Below are 12,375 nucleotides of genomic sequence, written 5' to 3'. Positions count from 1 at the left end.
CTTTGGGAAGAGCACTGACTTAATTGTTTTACCTACTGTAGTATCATCAATAATGTGCAAATTAGTACTTGTGACAGCATTCCTCATGCATAGCTCTCAAGGCTTGGTTCTGTTGCTGATTTTTGTTTGTTTGTTTTTCTTCCCTTTGTTTTTCTCCTCTTTTTTTTTTTGTTTTAGCTGTGATAAGTACATATATTTTTATATAAAAGGAAAAACTACTGCCAATTTCATCCATACTGTTTACATTTTAAAATCTCTGGGCCCTATTTTTTTTTTTTCTGTGAAACCGGGCTATATTTCACAATCAAATGTGTGATGGTTCTGACCTTCCCTTCCCCCTCTCACCCCTTCAATGACAGAAATCTGACATTTGCTGCTGCAGGTCAAAACAGTAGCCAAGGCCCATGGTGCTCCCTGACTTATGGGGCCCTCCGAAGGGGCAGTGGGAGCAGTGGCAGAGCCTTTTCCACAGTCTGCTGAAAGAACCCTTGTTCCTGCAGTCCAGCTGCTGTGATGTGTGCTAAAAATCAGTACAGGTTGCTCTTAACTTGTCCAGGTAAAACAGAACATTCAGTCAGAGGGTTCAAGGAGTGGAAGATGTGGGTGCTTGTCCCTGCATGAGTGAGCTTTCAACACATATGATGCCTTTTTAATAAATACTTTCTTTATTCCGTTAACACTGTCTAGCCTCAGTTCTAGGTAGCCTCTCAAGGCATTGCATGCAGTTCCAATGCATCCATTCCTTGTGGGCCTGAAAGCTGTTTCTTATTTGTGACATCTCAGATGTTGCAGCTGTGGGAAGAGAACAAAAATTCTTTTCCCTTGGAGTGGTGATTGGGAAGGTGGTTGCAAAGATGGAAGGGATATGCTTGTCAAGGTAGTTGCTAAAAGCACTCTTACAGGATTTTAGAGCCCCCTTTTAAATTAAAATTTAAAATTAAATTAAAATTTAAATTAAAATTTAAAATAAATTTAAATTTAAAATGTGCTTTTATGCTTACGGTGCTCATAAGTGACATAAACAGATAAAAGCTTGTATAGATGTTAATCGACTAGTAGGTATAAATAAATACCTTCCCTTCTTTCTTCATAGAATTTTGTAATTGCATGCAGGGAAGGAATTGGGTGAGATTCTTCAGCATTGTTATCTAATTCCTAGGCAAAATTAGTAACAATGTCATGATTGCACCTAAATAGGTCTGCCTAGTATCCTGAATTGCTCTGTGTCCCCTGGACACCACCACAGCCAAGGCTAGTATATGTGCACATAAGTCTTGCAGATGACAACTCTAGTAAAAGCTAGCATGATATTTTTAGATCCACAATAAACATGCATTGACTGCTGTATGCTTATCTTGAGTTTATTATTGTGTATGGCATACAGTCTCGTGGGCGGGCTGAAATAGAAGAAATGGTTTGGAGAGGTTTCATGTGCACTTTAGCCAACCTTAGGATGGGATTTCAAACTGAGTAAGAGACTAAATATGATAGAAAGGATAGGCACTAACCTGAGACTGAGTTAGTTTATCTCCTCTGTTACTGACCTCTCCCAGACTAAACTGTCTTCAATAAAAAGGGAATAATAGTAGTTCAGTCCCGTGAAGAGACATTGCCAGAGTAAGTGCATAAAGCGTATACTCTTTATGCATTCTTTTGTGCTGTAATACTGTGATTATGAGGCCATGCAACCATGTAAAATAGAAAGTGCTGTAATTCAGTTTCTGTATTATAGTGCAGGAAATGAAGCCATGGACAATAAGAGCAGAACACCTGGCTAGTGTTGTCATTTTCCTTAGAAAAAAGGAAGTCTAAAACCCCAGCCAACACAGATCATGCAAGTGGAAGAGCCTTTCCCCTTAGGCTGCAGTTCCAGGCAGAGCTTGTGGAGAGTGCCAAGGCATTGTAGAACACTGCATCTGTGAAGTATCAGAGATGTCTGCTATGACACTGACCTGTATTTTAATGTTAGAGCCTTTAAAGTCTACAGGTGAAATTTGCTTTAGAAGACTTTGTGACTTTTTTATAAATTACTTTAAAATTTATGTGACTTTTTAATAAATTGCCTTAAAATTTACCTCAGGGTGGGGGGAGTTCTACAGCGTACTTGAGAAGTAGTGTTCTGTAGTAGTTTCTGAATTCGGTATAACTGTTTAAAATGAAAATGCTTCACGTGACATCTAAATGCAGTTTGTGGACAAAACTGAGATAAAGGAAATGCAGAAGAATAATCTCATTTTGGCTACCTTTTTTTGCTTTTTAGTACAAAGCAGGCTGCTTTCTCTCTCTTCGTGTACCTGTTAGAAATACAGAATATTGCACATAACAAATGTTGTGAAGTTGAATGAGTTGGTGTTAATTTATTGCTTTAACTGTTGCCAAGTATTATGTAAATGGTGAGTATTCAAATAACAAGAAGTTTGTTCATGGACAAGTTCCTTCAACTACTTTCTCCAGGAGAAATTTGTCTGTGGTATAATAACTGGTAGAATGTTTTTCTGCCTTGGTGGATTCATAGATCTTTCCCAAATGGGGAAGAACTGTGTAACAAATGTCAGCCTGCTGTTGAGAGATTGGATGTTCATTCTTATTGCTTGGAGATTTGTTGAAAATAGTAATGTTGTCAGATACTGTGGGACATAAACTGGATTACTTGAAGTAACCTACTTGAAATAAGAGAGTGCTATCTACCTGGTGTGAAAAAATCCTTTAGAATCCGTTATCACAAAATCAGAATGGTTTGCTTTGGAAGGGACCTTAAAGATCATCTCATTCCACCGCCCTGGTGAGGGCTGGGACACCTTCTTCTAAACCAGGTTGCTCAGAGTTCTGGCCTAGAACTAGATGACTAGATGCATTATAGGCTGTAAAGGAGCATCAGTCTCAGAATTTCTTTGGTGTGAGACACTCAGGTTAATGGAGTCCATATACCTGAAGACATGATTAGTTCATTAGCCCTTCATTCCAAAGTGAAAACTATATAATGTAAGGGAATTTATTTTTTTCCTTCATGCATAATGTTTTTGTTTGTTTGTTAGTTAGTTTTGATGGTCAGGTGTTTAGTGCAGATGATCTTACCAGCTTTTCTAGTAAGTTTCCAGTTATGTCCTGAGGTTTTTTTCACAATTTGCAAGGACTTACTATTCCTTTTAATAGCAATTACATAGCCTGTATCATTAGCAAATACAACTTCAAAGTGTAATGTGGGATTGTTGAACCAAAATTTTATTACTTCAGTTAAAATGTATTTATATTCCAGGACTCACAGAGTAAACTGTGCAAGTGCAGGATACTTCTGATCTGCCTGACACTCATAGAATTCCATGTACAAGTGGATTAATGCATTAACCTTATTTTTTCCCATACTATTGAACTTAATCATTGTGACCTTAACTTTGTTTTACTAATAATTGAATCTTTTGCTCAGTTTAAAATATCTTTTTAAGGGTTCTTAATAGAGAACACTTTTCTTCATGCTGTTATTGAACACTTCTTTTCTTTATAAAGTACAGAATGAGTTTGTTTGGTTTCAGGTAGGCTTGTTGAGCTGAATCTTTAGGAAATTTCTGACTTTACTCTGAGTCAATATGAGGTTGATGTCACTTATGCCCCATAGTGGAAATGCTTTATAATGCTAGTAAAAATGCAGCTAAGCCACTACAGAAATGGAAGCACTTTGTATTTGATCCAGTGTTGGTGCCAGCCATCTGCTCTTTCCTTCCTCCACTGAAATCCCTGTGGCTAAGAAGAGATTGGGCAGGTGTCTGTCAGGTAACTGGCAGGGAGCTCTGAATCCGGAGACCTGGAGAGTGCTTTGATTTTTTAAATTAAAGGTTAAGAAATCAGAGTGCTCTTTTAGCACCTGGAGTCTTAAAACCTTACTGTTTTCCACTGTGTGATGATCCTGCTTGCCCACGTCTTTCAGTGTTCCTACTCCCAGTACTAGTGTGCGTTTGCTTAGCTGCATTGTTGTAATGCCTGACAGCCCCAGTCATGACCAAGAGCTTACTGTACCTTGTAACAGACCAGCACAGTAAAGAGACCCTTTTATAGTCAACAGTGATTGCAGGAATTCATAAAAGATATAAATTTAGAAATTTGAACGAAAGCCCTGCCAGTGCTGTTAAAGACTGACTGCGCTCGGTCAATAGTGTCATCTGTTTGCTACAAGTGTGTGGATGTGGGCAAACCAAGGTCAGCACTGCTTCAGCTTAGATAAGTGCTGATAAACAAAGATATTTCTGGGTCAAGTGAGATAGAGGCAGGCATGTGACAAAAGAACAACTATGTTATTGTGTGATCTTTTTCCTTCACTTTTTGTCTTACACCCTATTCTTTGGTTATCACTACTCTGATTGCGTCATGTCTGAAATTAGACTTCTAAGCTCTTTGTAGAAGACTCCCCATCTAGGCTGTTAGTGGCTATTGTTAAAGGTAATACAACTTTTATGACCTCCAATACTCCATTAATATCAATGTATTTGGTTTCAAGTATTATTCTCATTCTATGAAACAATTTGAAGTGGCCTGCTTAAGCTGTGTGTCTGTAGCAGAGCTGGAAGCTGATCTCAGATCCCAGGGGTTATGCCGGTGTGTAGTCTCAGCTGTTGTCCAGCCAGACTTGGGTGAGTGATGATGCCTGCTTGACAGTCTTAAGAATGTCTCTACCAAGGGCTTAGGCTGAGTTATTGTGTACATTTATATTTCTCATGAAGAAACCTCCGGGAATGGAAAGTATCACTGTCTCTATGAACTTGCGCCATTCTCTTCCCTTATTTGTAGCCCATTACCTCTTGCAGAGCCTCAAAGGAATCTGTAAAACACTTAGGCTTTGTTGTTCTGTACACTGGATGTCTAAGCAAGCCTGATTTTGTGCTGGAGTGCTGAAGTGGTTGAGATGGAACACCTGAACCTGTAGCAGTTTTTCCTGTTGCAGCTCAGTGCATTCAGATGTGTTTTCTTTTCAGGGCTAAAGTGCAGAGTTTTGGTCTGTCTCTGAGTGTCCATGCTGTAGCATGGTGTGTTTGTAGCAGGAGAGGCATTTGGAGTGAAAGATGTGTTGTGGTCCTGTCAGGTATGTGAATGTGAGGGCAGGGAGAAGCTCTTTGTCATTCTGACTTCGGAGCCTGCTGTGATTCCTGCATGTTGGTCTCTCTGTTGCTAGCAACTGCCTTCCCAGACAGCTCCAAACAAAAAAGCTTAAAATAACTGTCTAAGGGCTTACAATTAGAACTGTTAACTGATCTCCAGTGGGAAGGAATTATGTTCATGTAACTTTACAAAGCCTGAAAGCAGCAGTTCATACTGCCTAATTACTATGCTCATTCTGCTCTCTAAGACTGCCCAAGCCTCTTCAGATCAGCGTTTATCATGATGACAGATTATAGTAACAAATATTCCTAACTTCAGTTCACTTTATAAACATTAACCAATGTAAGAAATTTAGCATGTACCTATTTTATTAAAGGATAAGCCTGGTCTGTGTTGCAAAGCCATTTGTAAAGATGGGCTTTCCTGTGTATGTGTTTACAAGGGTCTGGATTGTGAAGCTGCCTCTCTCACACTGTAAGACAAAAGACTAGTCTGGTGCAGATCATGAATAATTTGTTTTTATGTGATGAGGTTTGCATGAAATTTCGATTATTTTGGAAACAGCACTCAAAGTTTTGCTTGAAAATAAATGAAGATCTTAAATACCCTTTCAATAGGTGGTAGAAACAACATTGTCGGTTCCTTTAAAAAAAATCAGGTTGTGGCTTTTTTTCTTACCTTTTGTTGTTTGTTTAGTTATCTGCTAAGTTTTAAATTTAGGCTGTCTCCAGTAGTTTTTCTTCCTCATCAATGCTGATTTTCTTCTGGTAGAGCTGCTTGTGTTAGCCAGGTTTAGTCTGGCTTGTTTGTTGGATAAGAATAATCAGCACTTGATGGGCATTTTCTTCATAGCAACTTTGTCTCTTCCTCATCCATTAGAACAAAATTTGTGGAAAACTCTAGGTGTGTTTTGAAAAGGAAGCCTCCAATACTTGTAACCAAGTTTGCAACTTGAATTGAGGAAGACAACACCAAAAAAATAGGTAATTTTTTAAGTGTTCATCCACAGTATAAGACCTTCTTCTCACAGAACTGTTACCTGAAAACTTCCCTGTGAGGTGCATCTGTGGTGCTTCAGACCCTGTAATTCAAAATGCCAAAATCCTTCTCTGTAACATTCTCCATACTAGAAATGGATCTGTGTGTATAGATTGAGTGTGAAAAAATTCTGGTGATGGGGAGAAATAAAACCACATCCATGGATGTAAATAGTAGATCTAAATAGAATCAGAATGCATGCTTTGGTGAATTTGAAGACCATTGGAACAGAAATGTACCTAATTAAATAATGTTTAAAGGGTTGCATTTTCACTCTCACCTTTATTAACTCCTTTACTGTAAGCAAAAAACTTCTTGAAGTAGGATTTGTATTCCTCCTTAGATTGATTACTTCATGTAGTTCATATATTTTCATTTGGCTGTGTATATTTTTCCCAGACAATATGGTAGTTCTGCATTTTGTGTTATTTTGCTTGCCGTGGGTAATTAATTCTCGTGGTGCTGAATGTCAGGAATGGTTTGGATTGGAGCAGTAGTTTGTGGTATCTGCTGGTGCCATGCACCATGATCTTACTGGCACATAGTCCTTCACAGCATGACCATTTTCTCACATGTTTCACCTCACAGAACTGATGAGTTTCGCTTTTGAGTCTTGAGTCTTTTGGTTAGTACAGTGGTTTAATAAAGTTTTATTAATTCCTAACCTCCGAAAATGGGAAAGTGAGAGTGGCACCATAGTAATTTTATGAGTATCCTCAGGGGAGAGGCGCCCCTGTAGTCAGTCATAGCTTCAGTCTTTCTCTGCAATAGAAATGGGCCAATCACATGAAAATTTGAGGTCATAAATGGTCTACCATGCATGCTACTTATTTAGGTATGTGTTTGCTAGCCCCAGGCAGGCACCTTCAGGAAACAGTGGAAGTTGCCAAACTTCCTGGATGCTGTGTTTTCCCTTTTATTGTCTGTCTGTGAAGCAGCTTTCCTTTCATCTCTTTGTATTACAGGCTGCTGTAGGACTCCTTTTTTTTTTTCTGTGCAGTATTACACAACGAGTAAGCCTTCCCCATTTCATAGGCTTTATTGATTCTAGGACTTTGATCTGATAAGTTCCCTAGATTAGTTTCATACTTGGAGGTTTTAGGGGAAATTATTGATACCTAATTACATTCTTTTGTAGTGGGCTTCTTTTGAACTGGGGACCGCTCAGTTGGTTAGTTTTGCTTGTTCGCTTTGCGCTTTATCTGTTGATCTTCTCTAGTGCCACTCTCCTGGAAAATACACCTTTTGCTACAGAGACAGACATTCTGGATGTCTAGAAAATGCCGTACCATTTGTGATAAAGTGACACAAACCTGAAACCATCATCTTTGTATTTATGTTTTTGGCTTTCTTGCACAATATTGTCTTTTGTAGTTGCTTTGAGTTTTCCCTGCTTTCTTCAGGATGTAGATTGCTATGCTTTGCTGTGTAGAATTTACAAACATGGTTTATTTGCTGTGCTGTGCTGCGCTGCTATCCTTCCTGTTCAAGGTGTTTGAAGGTGGCGAGTGGGAGGTTGCAAACAATCTGCAGGAATTTTGATGTAGCTACTGTCTGGAAGAAAAGGTGACAAAGTGAGTGTGCGGGAGAGGCTTTGGAAGGAGGGATTGAAGCTGTTTCCATATACATCAGAGTAAGCATAGGCTATTGTCAATAAGCTTTGCAAATCTTTTACAAACACAAAAACTGACCCATATTTTCATCCTTTTCTCTGTTCTTATTCAAGACTGTTAAAAATGCTGCTGGTGGTTTCACAGAGGCAGGTTTCTGCTAGCTGGAGCAAGTTTGTGATGCCCTGTAAGTCTCCAGTCATTTTCAAAAATGCAAACCACAAAAAACAGAAACAAAACCTACCTTACTGAGCCTCCTCTGACCTCCTAATGCACTGAAGGAATTAAAACTTTTTTGCCCTTTCTGCACATGTGTGAATAGCACACCCTTTCTATCTTTCACAGGTAAATGTATTTGTGTTTTCCTTCAGATTTGAAGGGGAACTGGTAGCTAGTATATTATATATTGCTTAATTTTTGATTTTGGTTGTTGTGTGATATAGAAGTGAGTTTCTCTGTTTCTCTTCCTCATAAGTAAAACGTATTATAATTCTTATAATATTAATTAATATATAATATTCATGATAATGTATATATAATATATAATATTATATATTAATCTATAATATATAATGGTAATGTACATTATAGTATATAATAATAATGTACATATTTCATAAATGTAAGATTTGACCATAATAATGAGCAAATTGGAGAAGAAAGGTTTGATTGCTCTGTATCAGAAGAACACAGGGTAACTTGCTGCATTTCTCTTAAATGTAAGATTGTTCTTGGAATCTGTCCATCATCATGGTTGAAATTGATTGAGCTGCTTACAGGGGAGAACAATCATTTCAGTTGCTGGCAGCAGGAGGACTTAGTGAGAAATGATTGTCATCACCCTAATCTGACAGATTTCCTGTAAGGAACACTGACAGTATTGTTGCAGTTAAAGCTGAGAATGTACTTAAGCTAGAACAGAGGAACACTTTATTTTACATGAATAAAACCCTAAAAGAGAGGAATTTAAAAGCTAAGATGGTGGAATAAAAGATGGTCTGCAACTACAACTTGTTATTATTCTCAGCATCCTTAATTTTGCTGAAGTCTGAGGAGAAATCAGAGTCGTTCCTGAGTCATTTCTGCAGCATTCTGTCAGAGAGAAATGTTTGCAAATGATCTCAAAGGAGAATGAGAAATGTGCACAATTTAAACTTGCTTATCATGCCAAGTATAGCTGAAGTAGCAAATGGACTAGACAAAACACAGGACAGCACAGCCCTCAAAAAGTGACCCGAAGAGTAAAGTTCAAGATTACTACAGTGTGTGAGGTCATGAACTTGATATGTGAAACAGTGCAAATATACATATGCTTAGTTAAGAGAATATTTATAGAAATGGAAAAATGGTGGATAGTTACCAGTTATACAGGCAGCAGTTGCCATTTATACAGGCAACAAGTTTTAAAGAGAGATAGAGATATTTTACATTAAATGGTTATCATTGAATGCTTTTAATTTGTTCCCTAAATCAAATATTCTTTAGTTAAGGTTTTATAGCAGGCTCTCCAGGCTAATAATAAACTGTGACAAGACAGCTGTGCTGGGTAGGGATGTCTCAGTGATTCTACTTTGGATTGGGTAAAATCTGCTGATGGGTGGTCTGGGCTGGTAACAGCTTGTGAGTGGCTCCAAGTGTCTGTGCCCTGCATCCTTCTGATATCTCCTTTGAAAGGACTTCATAATTTCAGAACAGAATCCTGGGTACAGGGAGAGACTCCTCCATAGTCCTGTTGTGTACTACAGGAAGTCATTCAGCATTCTTTGCATAAATGTAACTCATACACTGTTTTAGATGTGTTTGTGATTTTCTTTAATGCATTAGTGCAGATATGCTAGAGAAGTTTTTTGCTAAAAATGCTAACTCTAACTTTTCTCATTAAGGTGCCCTGAGTTACTTTCCTTATGTATTTTTCATTCTGGAAAATACTGCATATGTATCCATTGGGTACATGTATATCTAATTTGTCATTCTTTTTAGAAGAGAAAGCCTTGCAATATCAAAAATTCCTTAGAAATCTGAAAATATTTACAGTATTAAAGGAGATGATGTACAAATTGTGTTCATCTGAAGAAAGTTTAGGAGACATTCTTGAATATCAGAAGCTCCTGGAAGTGAAAATAACTGATTATGTTGCATACCAAATCACAGAGTTATTAAAACAAAGTATACTGATGCTAGGTTCTGCTTTTTCTCTGTGCAATGTAAAAGCAATGCTAAGTATCATAACACTTCAGTATATCTGGAGGCAAGACAGTATCTTCTGGGAATTACAGTATTGAACTGGCTCTGTGCTTTATTCAAAGGTAAGGAATGGTCCAGGGTGTACCTCTCTGAAGCACTTAAGCCTAGAAGCATGTTTCCATTTTCTTGTGCTACTGCAGGCTGACTCTTGTACTGAAATTCAAGTAAAACAAACAAAAAATCCCCAAAGCTGGTAACTGGCTAGGATGATGATTGTGTGAGCTCATTCCCCCAGCCTCAGGGAGGGAAGCCTGTTTAGTCAGAGCCAACAGTGCTCATGCAGTGAAGCTGCCAAGCATGAGCTTTCCTGAAGCATAGTCATGCTGCAACTTGAACATTTATCACTGCAGCTTAAACTATGAACTGTTATTATTAGGATGACATGGAAGATACTTTTCTGTAGTTTTTCTATACAGAAAGAACTTCTAAAAAGCTAATTTTGCGATATTTGCTTTTACCATCAAATACCAGATGCACCAAATCCTTTATCTTGGTGATCACTTAGGATATAGTTATTTTTGCATGTAACTGGGAGATCTGGGATGTTCAGTGAGCATGTTTTGTTCAAAGTACCTTAAATCTCTTTTCTCCCTGGTAATGTCCTTTGCACTGGGTTTTGTGCTGAATAACAACTTCAATTGTACATATTCTTTTCCCTCATTTAGGTTATCTCTGAACTTACTATTTTTATACTTTGCGTCTTAGTTTTGTTAGATCTCTTTCCCAGATTGCTGCAGTTCTAAACTAGTCTGAGTTAGACCTGGTGACGCTGGTTTGGAAAGTTGTGCTAATGCAATGCTTTCTTACTAATGTGAGTCCTCTTGCTGAAGGGTACCTCTGGGTACTTTTCTGTGTGGTAGCTGCAAATCCCAGCCACACCTATTAAGAACAGCATCAACTGGGCTTTTTCTTTTTTTCTTTGGTTGAAAACGAGGACCCTTGAAGTTGTCTTTTTGACAATTATTGTTGTATTTTTCTTCAAAGTGTAAAAAGTCTACAGCAGAATTTCAGAAAGCTGGCAGGTTAAAAGTTGATCTAGTGGTAATGTCTTCTAATATACAGAAAATCTTGCATTCTTTTTATCAGAATGATGTGACTGATCAATACAAAAGCATCAGTAGAAGGAAAATGTTGCCTAGTGTGGAGAGAAAAATAGCTTGTGATGATTTCACAAAGTAAGACTGTCAGAAACCACTCTTAGTAGTATTGCCTCAGGTGTTATTAGCTGTTATTTCTGATACTTTTGCAATGCTGCAGAAAGCAAGGAGAGAGGATAGATAGCATTAAAGCTTCTGAGAGGCATATAGCAGTTTATCCACCTCTACATTTTTGCTACCAGGGATTCAGTTTCCTGCTGTAAGATGTTTTCTACTCTCCTAGTGAAGTTTGGAAGTAGGAAAAACTTACTTTATGAAATCTTCATTTGTGTACTCGTTGCAGTTTAGAGAGAATTTTCCATCTCACGTGTCCATAATTTCTCCTAGAGTTATTTTTGTCCTGTTGTGATAGTCTTGGAAAATGAGCGGAGACGTTGTGCTCAGAGGAGGGAGGAGTGCCCTGGCTCTGTGATGCCGAGTGGCAGAGGTCCGTGGTTTGTAGCCAAGGCGAAGGGGAGGCAGTGTGGGGGAACAGCTATATAACAGCCTGAGGAAGTGAGTCACTTCACTCTGAAACATAGTCCCATGGTTCCAGGAGCACTGAAGCCAAGCTTGGCCTCTGAGGTGGAAGTTGCGTAAGTTAATTAAAACTCTTTGTCCTTTCCTCCTCATCATGTTCCCAACCCCACCTCAGTATTAAAACCTGCACTGTACCCATATCTGTCTGAGGAAGCTCAGGTTGCAGGACTTCAGTGTGCTATATAATTTTGGTTTATTATTTTTCATTTTAGAAAGAGGGATAAATAGATTACAGGTTTCATTGGAGGGGATGTGTGTGCTACTCTTACCTGCTCCTCTCAAGAGAAATTTGATTATACAACAGAAGGGATGTCATAAGAATAGGCTTTTAACAATTTGTTGTAATTTTCTTGGAATATATTGGCAGTGGAATTTAAAGCAGAACAGAATGCACACTGAAAAGCATAGGAATAGAGACTTGGACTAGAATGTTAGTAGTGGTAATCTGAGAATATAATTGAATTTAAAACTAAACATCTGAAAAGGTTTTAGGTGTCCAGATAGAAATACTAGTGTATGTGTTCACACATTAGACTTTAATCCTGAAAGATAACCTCTTAGAGTTTGTGGATAGCTTTTCTTCATGGAAGAAGAGGGTAGGAGGGTAGAATTGTCATAGAGTGCCTGTTCTGGCAAGGCTTTCTCCTATTAGGTTTGTAGCTTTACACTAACAGATACTTGCTGATGTCTGTGAGCAGCTGTTACAACAGCAGCTGCCT

At 38.3% G+C, this 12,375-nt stretch overlaps 1 protein-coding gene across 5 annotated transcripts in view; it reads left to right on the top strand.

Moving 5' to 3' along the window:
- The window catches only part of MIDEAS (mitotic deacetylase associated SANT domain protein), a 53,764-nt gene that overhangs the window by 16,512 nt on the left and 24,877 nt on the right, over nucleotides 1-12,375 (top strand). The window contains exon 1 of one of the 5 annotated variants that reach the window (XM_033062414.2): nucleotides 11,694-11,712. The exons of the other annotated variants lie outside the window; for them this stretch is intronic. The gene's annotated coding sequence lies outside the window, so the exon portion shown is untranslated. Of the gene's footprint in view, nucleotides 1-11,693; nucleotides 11,713-12,375 lie in introns of those variants that run through there. 5 annotated transcript variants of the gene reach the window in all.

Source organism: Catharus ustulatus, chromosome 6 (assembly GCF_009819885.2).
Source record: "Catharus ustulatus isolate bCatUst1 chromosome 6, bCatUst1.pri.v2, whole genome shotgun sequence".
Taxonomy (NCBI): Eukaryota; Metazoa; Chordata; class Aves; order Passeriformes; family Turdidae; genus Catharus; species Catharus ustulatus.
Note: the sequence above shows the minus strand (reverse complement) of the source record. Positions and strands in the feature narration are given on the sequence as shown.